The sequence below is a fragment of the Lepisosteus oculatus genome, chromosome 14, assembly GCF_040954835.1.
Source record: "Lepisosteus oculatus isolate fLepOcu1 chromosome 14, fLepOcu1.hap2, whole genome shotgun sequence".
NCBI lineage: Eukaryota > Metazoa > Chordata > Actinopteri > Semionotiformes > Lepisosteidae > Lepisosteus > Lepisosteus oculatus.
The window spans coordinates 46,219,241-46,228,996 of NC_090709.1; positions in this window are offsets into that span (position 1 = coordinate 46,219,241).

Sequence of the window (9,756 nt, forward strand, 5' to 3'; positions counted from 1 at the left end):
TAGTTCCCAATAAATTGATATAATAGCCCAGTGAAAGCTCTGTTTACCTTCATATGAAAGCCCAAAACACTAAACTGAACCCAAGATTTTACATCTGTTTGGTGGCAGCGGCAAGTTTTTTTCTTCACGGACAGAAACTTGGGCTACTTGTCAGTCTTGTCTTCTGTCCTGGGCTATGGGCTATTTAATTATTTACTTTTTTCGATAGCCTGAAATTTCATTCAGATCTGTCCATGTAATGTCATACATTTTATTGCCCTTGTGTGTGTTTAACCCTTGTCGAATGGGTTGTAAATGTCTCTTCCCTGAGTACTGGCCAACACTGAAAAAAGGCTACAGGAGCTCTGTAAATGAAGATTTGTGTGTGCGCTACCCAACACACTTAGTTGCAGCAGTGTGGGTGTTTAAATGCTATTGGCTCATGAACAGCATCCCCCTATCCCAGTGCATTGCCTGTCTAATAGTGCCACATTCAATAAAACCAATAGAGAAAGAGATTCACAACGCAAAGCAGTGTCAATCTTCTGTGTAAAATATCGGTTTGTAAAACTCCGCTCTGAATCTGGACTGTAATTAACACTGTAAACATCCCGTTTGTATAAAAACAGGTGAGTGTAAATCTGCTTTGTTATTGTCGAGCTGTGTAAGAAGACAAGAAACATATATTTCCGGACCTTTAATTCAGTATGATGTGTTTAGTACTGCAGAGATCAATGACAATGTATGTATAGAAAAAAGGTGAGTGTGAATCTGGTACAGATGCAGCCATTCAAAATGAGCGGTAAAAACCCACGGTACAGTAACCAACCCGCAGGGCACCGCGGTAAGTGATTGGCTGGCCAAAATGACCGACAGGGGCACTCGTGGTGCATTAGTTGGTAGTGAAAAGATTTAATCATTTAATGTCTTTGGACTGTGCACATTTCAATCCGCTTAGTTTTGAATATTTATATGGAATTTTACCACTAAAGGGAAATTTTAGTAGCTGAGCATAAAAAGAAGAGGAGCATAACGCATCTGAAGGTCATAAACGATATTAATTTTGGAACATAAACATACAGTATATAGCTGGTCTTGGTACTTTAAAGAAAAAAATACACACCAGTATTCCATTTCTCCCTAAACATTTTAAGCTTCGAAGTCTTTAACTAACGTGATACCAGAGTCAACAAGCATACTTTTAGAATTTGATTAAAAGGGAATATAATATGAAATCGCGTATCTAAAGAATTTAATAACGGTATGATTATAGTCGTGTGCTGCGACAGGGCTGTGTAGGGCTGTTTCGCCTGCCTGTTCATGCGAGTTCCCCTGTAGCCTACTGGTCTAGGTGCGTGACTACCAATGCACAGGTTGTGTGTTCAAATCCAGCCTGTGCTGGACTTTTCTTTTAACAAACATTTCTTCGAAAAAATAGAATAGCGATATTATGGACAATCATTTGACTTTTATATTTCAAAATATCGCAACATGATCGATTCTAAGTCATTTTTGATAACAATGAATAGTCACCTTCTTCCCTTCTGACAGCGGTTCCTGCTTCTATTGTGTGTGTGTGTGCAACAGAGTAAATTTTTATAGAGAAATGGAGGCTGGACAGTATGCGTTACAATATAAACATTTATATTGATTTAAATCGTGTTCTGATTTAAATCGCAAACGCGTGTTTAATTATATGTGTTTTTTAATCATAATCAGGCTAATGCATTTCTACATTTTCTGTATGAACCAGCTTAGAGGTTCATACAGAAAGACAGCTTGTGTTTAAATTGAGTGTAAGGTAATTTATGGTTCTAAAGTCATGGTCAGCATTTATTATTGTACTGTGCTGTAAACTTTTTCTGTGCCTAGTCACATTATTTTATAGAGTTTTTATTGCGTTATTAAATCCGGTGGCGCTGTGTGTTAGTTTCCTGACTCCCATTATTTAAACTGCGACACTGATCATTCATCTCTAAATAAACTTTATTTTATATAGCGTTTTAGGCGAATAGGTAATTAGATTGCTCATAAACCTAATCGCTTTTTCTACATAAACACAGCGTGATTGCTCTCTGAAAATGCTTTTCCTTTATTTTTAAAGTAGGCTCAGATTTCAACTATAGATCGTATTATTATAAACTTTCTTGGAAAAATGTATTTTATGTAAACCATGTTTGCTATTAATTCATTTAGGGCTAAAATACATCCATTGTCTTCCAATCGAGTCGAGTTGACATTGGAAGCCTGCCACACCCGGACTGTTAAACCAACGCATTAGCACGTCGCCAGTATTGGCTTTAGTATTCCCCCTCTCCCCTCAATTCAATTCAAGTCAAGATGTTTTATTTGCATGACAGATGGGTACAAGCAGTGTTGGGTATGTATATTGTAACGCTTACGGCAGACAGGCACTGTGTAAGAGCCAGCGCACCAGAGCAGCGCACCGAGGGAGCGTCTGCATTTCTAACTTAGTTTTTAAAATTAGTCAAGCAATATGAAGCATCTCCTTTTACTTAGTGCCTGAGCATAAAAAGAATAGGTGCATACTGCAACACGTGTGAAGTCCATAAACGATATTAATTTTGGAACTTAAATATACAGTATATGGCTGGTCTCGGTACTTTAAAGAAAACATACACACCAGTATTCCATTTCTCCCTAAATATTTTAAGCATCAAAGTCTTTAACTAACGCGATACCAAAGTCAACAAGCATACTTTTAGAATTTGATTAAAAGGGAATATAATATGGAATCGCGTATCTCAAGAAATTAATAACGATATAATTATATTCATGTTGCAAAAGAACTGCAAAGGACATAAAAACTCCCTTGCTTTTAACAGAGCATTCCATAATTTCTAACTACGAAAATGCCAGGTGAAAGGATTTGTAAACATATTTTGTTAAAGCAAGTCAGTTTTTTCCGCAACACATAAAATACATTTTTCCAAGAAAGATTAGCCTTTGTCACTAATGAAACCACTAAATAAAGACATAAATATAGAAATCTTAAGATTTGTTTTATTTAATGTTGGTAGCAGGATGAACTGTCAGAGTGTATATTTTGTCGCAGAGTTGCTGCAAGATGTTAACAGTGAAAAAGGTATTTAGAAATGAGTTATTTCAAGATGAAAATTTTCAGAATAATTGCAAATCTAGCAGGATAGAGAAAGCACAGAAAACTGGCAGTTAGATTGATCAGATTAGTATGAAAAGTCATTTAGCAAAGGGAATGAGAAGAGTGACAAACTAGTATACTTTAGATCTTTTTTTCTGAACCAGGGAAAATCTGATCATGTTTCCCTATAACAATAATAAAAAACTTTATTTGATATATCACCATTAAAGGTGGCATCTCAAAGCAATACAGTAGATGTAAAAACAGATAAAAGGACCACAGATTACAAAGTAAATGCATATAAGAAAGACAAGCAGTTAGAGGTGCTACCAAAATTAGAAAATGAAGCAGATACAGACACTAAGTCTTCTGAAAAGAAATGTTCTGAGGTTAGATTTAAACTGGCCCTGGTGTGTGTGTGTTTGTGTCTGTCTGTCCTGTGATGGACTGGCGCTATGTCCAGGGTGTATTCTGCCTTGTGTCCGTCACTTACTGGGATAGGCTCCAAATCCTCTGTACTGGATAAAGAGATTAGAAATGGATGGAAGTAAAGGCACTGAAGAAACCCAGAAAGCCACTATGAAATGGCAGCATCTCACTGACAATAAAACATTTTATAGTGCTGGCATAAGGAAACAGCCTTTCCACCTCTCTTGCACATCAGTATCCATACCTAGTTATTTAAACAAATTGCCTCTAATTATAAACATCTTAATATGCTGGCTCTGTGGATCCACATCAGCTATGTTTGCCCATTCCTTCAATTCATGTGCATCCAACACACAGTTCAACGCTAGCAACTACACAAAATCTAAAATATGAGCTCTACTTGCCACTTACAATACCAACAGTACCAGTTAACTTTAGTAGTGACATTTTCATGGATCTGTTTAACAATAAAATTTACAACATCAGACTTCAGACACAATTAAGCAGACCTCAAAAAAGTCTGGTACAAACATTTTCAGCATGGAATAAACCTTTACTTTAATGGTATAAACCTTAAATGGATTCATATTCTCAATAAGATTTGGTGCTCAGTAACATGACTTAGAAAATGACAGAAGACATACGTATCATGCTTATCCTTCTATTTTTCATAATCGTAAACTCCTTAAGGCAGTTACATTTTCTCTGTTCTGACCTGGAGTTACAGAGAAATTTAAATTCTAATAAGAGATTTGTAATGAGGAAAGTCATACCAATCACTCATACAGTACCAGGATTTGCAATTACAATATAAATACTTTCTTTCTGTATGTGTTTATATTTGCAGTTTGAGTCTATGGCATTCCTTTGGGGGTCTATACTCCAAGGCATGACTTTTTTATGTATAAACATCAGTATTTACTGCTATTAATTACTGTACGATTTATAGTTGAAATCTGAGCCTAGATATAAAGTTAGATATAAAGTTAAAATCTCGACAAAGCAATGTAGGAAATACAGAGAAAATAAATCCTTTCTGACATCTAAAATCAGTTTCGATCAAGGTCTCTAAAACGAACAAGAAAAAGAGGATTTTCGGAGGGCAATTATGCTGTGTTTATATAGAATAAGTGATTTATGAGCAATCTAATTTCTTGTTCGTTTAAAACAGTGAAATGTCAGCTGAAAAAGATCGCACCAGAAACAGCACTCTCTCTGCCTGTCATAGACGTTCAGGAATGTCACGCCCGACATCCCTCCTTAGAGGGCGCTCCACTGCTCTCATTATTATTCGTGTCATTTAGCTCTTCAGGTGTACCCTTTTAGTGTTCTTATTTAAAGACCAGCTCCTCCAGTCCTCGGGGCTCATCATTAGGTTAAGTTGTCGCGAGGCCCGCCTAGCACCAGGAAACCCTATGTCCGTCTCCTGAGGGCATAGGCCTCATCCCCGACACCTCCCGTTTCCTGAGCCCGGGGTCTGGAGGATCTCGCCCCGTCACCCTTGGACCTCCATGTTTCGGTTGTCTGTGTGCTCCTCCCTCCGGGGATTTTAACTTTGTCGCGTTCCAGGATGGATTTCCAGTTTATGGACTTTCGGACCGTGCTTTGACCTGCCCTTGGACCCGTTTGGATTTGGATGCCGCTTTGTCTTCCCCGTACACCGTCTCACGGACTGTCACTATTATTTTGTGCACTATTAAACCCCTGTGTGTTCCTTTTTACCACGCCTCCTGTTTTCTCCAGCTCTTACCGCATCGCATAGGGTCTTCTACAAGATCCGACACGGATTCCAGTCCGTGTCCGTTACAGAATGATGAGCCTACGCTAGACCCCGCGAGCGGTAATCTGGAACACCCGGAACCTCATCTGGACCTTTTTCTTTTCAAGATGCCCTTCCTGTTTTTCTGTCAAGATCCATTCCTGTTTCGCTGGACAAGGTATTTTTTGTGGATTTTTTTTTAAAGGAATTCTTGGATTTTTTTTTCCTGGACCGTTTTGTTTCTCCGTTTTTCTTTCCCCGCTGGAACTATTTTGAGAGTGGACAGCCCTACCGTTTTGTATATAGTATTCTCCGGTTTTATCTCTTGTGTATATAGTGATTCTGAATTTCCTTCTCTGGTTGTATATAGTCTGTGCTTGTGATATTCTTGTTGATAGTATTGCCCTTATTTTTAATTGTGTAGGGCGTCAGGAGCCGCCCTTGAAGGGGGGGGGGGGGATACTGTCACACCCGACCTCCCTCCCTAGAGGGCGCTCCACTGCTCTCATTATTGTTCGTGTCATTTAGCTCTTCAGGTGTACCCTTTTAGTATTCTTATTTAAAGACCAGCTCCTCCAGTCCTCGGGGCTCATCATTAGGTTAAGTTGTCGCGAGGCCCGCCTAGCACCAGGAAACCCTACGTCCATCTCCTGAGGGCATAGGCCTCATCCCCGACACCTCCCGTTTCCTGAGCCCGGGGTCTGGAGGATCTCGCCCGTCACCCTTGGACCTCCATGTTTCGTTTGTCTGTGTGCTCCCCCCTCCCGGGGATTTTAACTTTGTCGCGTTCCAGGATGGACTTCCAGTTTATGGACTTTCGGACCGTGCTTTGACCTGCCCTTGGACCCGTTTGGATTTGGAAGCCGCTTTGTCTTCCCTGTACACCGTCTCACGGACTGTCACTATTATTTTGTGCACTATTAAACCCCTGTGTGTTCCTTTTTACCACGCCTCCTGTTTTCTCCAGCTCTTACCGCATCCCATAGGGTCCTCTACAAGATCCGACACGGATTCCAGTCCGTGTCCGTTACAAGGAAAGGCTGAATGAAGTCATGTCAAGTACAATAATTCGGTGATCAATAATAACAGTTGTAGGACAGTATATAAGGAGGATAAGGATTTTGAAGTTGACTCGAAATCTGATAGGTAACCAGTGCAAGGACTTGAAAACAGGTGTAATGCATCCCTGATAGGATTCTTGCTGTCATATTCTGAACATATTGAAGATTGCTCAGTGTGGATTCAATTTCCCCAGTGAACAGGCTGTGCATTTATTAATTCTAGAAAAAAAAGCCTTTCTTGATTTCTCTAGTTCTTAGTTTCTCTAGTTCCCTTTAAAATAAACTATTATTCCACAATGCAGAGTATTACATGGCCAGTATTTACACATGATATTTGTGATTTAAAGAAATTAACACAAGCAGCTTTTGGAGATTTAAGTGTTGGCTGAGTTATTGCAGGATAAAAGACTCGAGATGTTGGTAAGAAGAAGATAATCTGGGGAAAGCTGAGGAATACACTTATAACAAGAACACTTCCTAATGGGGTTAGGCATAACCTTTTGATGAAGATGATGAAGTTAACAGACTATATGTTTACATAGATACTGAAATAAGGATTGTATTTTAGATTATGTGTAGTTGCTGGCATTGAACTGTGTGTTGGATGCACATGAATTGAAGGAATGGGCAAACATAGCTGATGCGGATCCACAGAGCCAGCATATTAAGATGTTTATAATTAGAGGCAATTTGTTTAAATAACTAGGTATGGATACTGATGTGCAAGAGAGGTGGAAAGGCTGTTTCCTTAAGCCAGCACTATAAAATGTTTTATTCTCAGTGAGATGCTGCCATTTCATAGTGGGTTTCTAACACTCTGTATGGTTCCATCCACACAGTGCCTTTACTTCCATTTCTAATCTCTTTATCCAGTACAGAGGATTTGGAGCCTATCCCAGTAAGCAACGGACACAAGGCAGAATACACCCTGGACATAGCGCCAGTCCATCACAGGACAGACAGACACAAACACACACACACCAGGGCCAGTTTTCCCATAAACCAATTAACTTACCAGTATATTTTGGAGTGCGAGAGGGAGTCATATCACACATATGGAGAAAAACCATGTAACCGAGAGAGAACATGTAAACCCCACACACACAGGATGGCAGGAATTGAACCTAGGACCCCAGTGCTGCAAGATAGCAATGCTAACCACTTTCCCACTATTATAAATGGATATCTTAGTTATCTTTCTAGTTCACAGGTTTGCATGCATAATTTAATTTTGAAAGCCACTGAGACATCAGGTACTACTGTTGTATTTATGAAAAAGAAACAAAACAAAAAACATACTAACAACTGTGCTATCCTACTCCTTAGTTAATACATTTTATTATTCATAAACAGTTAACATTGTTAGCAAAATATTTTGAATTATATTTAACCCTATTTTTTCTTTAAGTTTGTATTTAACATATTATATGATAGTCAGACTTAATGTATATTTGAACAATGAAAATATATTTTTACAAGATTTTACATTAAGCACTTAAAATTAATATGGTTAATAATAGTAAACTGTAACATGCTGTAACAAGATCGGTTAAACTGCGAAGAAAATGCTTTCAGAGAAAATGTTTCAGGTGTGAAGAACATAGATCTCCAATGCAATTTCAACCAAACCTGTTCCCACACACCCTGCCCCCACTACCATTAGAATATACACAAAGCACTCAAATCTTTTGAGCTAATGATCAGGTGACCCGAGAGAGAGAGAGAGAAACACCAAGGGGTGCGGAACTATTTACATGGAAAACGGGCGATCTCCCCAGACTGTCCGCCCGTTTCACTGTTACCTGGATACCTCTTTATTTAGAACTCACTAACACTGATTTTTAGTTTAGAAGGATTCAAGTAGGGTTTTAGATGAAAGGCAGCGACCTTAATCAAGCCTAAATCATAACTGAACCCATTCAGAGCCTACATTACATTTTAGCGTTTCATTCTGAGCAGAAGACCCTCACACCTGAAGAAGGGGGAGGTGTTTTTCGCTAGAAATCTCGCCTGCTTCTACTTTACAACCGGAGTGCTGGCTGTGACGAATTAAACCGGTTTCACAGGTTTCAATCACAGACCATGTGACATGGGAGTCAGGAAAATAACACACAGCGCCACCGGATTCGATAACGCTATAAAAACGCTATAAAATAATGTGACTTGGCACAGAACAAGTTTACAGCACAGTACAATAATAAATGCTGACCATGACTTTAGAAGCATAAATTGTCTTACACTCAATTTAAACACAAGCTGTCTTTAGCCCTCTAAGCTGGTTCATACAGAAATGTAGAGATCCAGGCTCAGAACACACAGCTTCATTAGCGAATACATATGCAGGACAACTAGAGAAGACGTTTTACAGAGGATGGATTTTTAGAAACATCCCATCAGTGACATCACTGAAGTCAACTCCTAGGTACTGTAACTGTCGTGTGGATAGTTTCACAAGAATCAGACAAAGGTTTAAGCATCGCTTGTTCTAGATAAAACTGCAAAAAAAAACAACAACAACCTATAATGTACTTTTTTGCGGCTCTGTTTGCCCAAATCATATATTCACAAGTGAAATCTAGAAAATAATATATAAAATATATTTAATATATAAAATAAATAACCAAAATCCGCAATATGGAAACAGAACCTGTGTAATTGTTGATAGATGATGTACTCGTAACATTTTTTCAAGACGAACTACAACATTTAAAAAATGACTTGTATGTACTTGATATCTCTAATCTACATTTCTCTTCTCTCCTCCTCACTGATAGTGGTGAGTGTTCTGGCGCACTATGGCTGCCGTCGCATCATCCAGGTGGATGCTGCACATTGGTGGTGGTGGAGGGGAGTCCCCATTACCTGTAAAGCGCTTTGAGTGGAGTGTCCAGAAAAGTGCTACATAAGTGTAAGCAATTATTATTATTATTATTATTATTAATGAGCACAACACTTGATTACAGTAAAAAAATCATTAAAAAATAAAGAAATGTTCCACAACTCAAAGCAAGGTTGTATAAGGTTAGGGGAGCTGTCTGATGTGTAAAACACCTGGTTGCAGCACTGTGGCTGTTGTGCTTGAAGAGCTATTGACTCGTGAATAGCACCCTCCGATCACCATGTACCGCCTGTCTAATGGTGCCATATTGAAAACATCATAAAAAAATAAAGAAAGGGACACAGCCACAGCAAGATTGTATAAGGTTAGGTGGCCTGTCTGGTGTGTAAAACACCTGGTTGCAGCACTTTGGCTGTTGTGCTTGAAGAGCTATTGACTCGTGAATACCACCCCCCTATCCCCATGTACCGGCTGTCTAATGGTGCCATATTGAAAAAATCATTACAAAATAAATAAAGGGGCCACAGGCACAGCAAGGTTGTATAAGGTTAGGGGGCCTGTCTGGTGT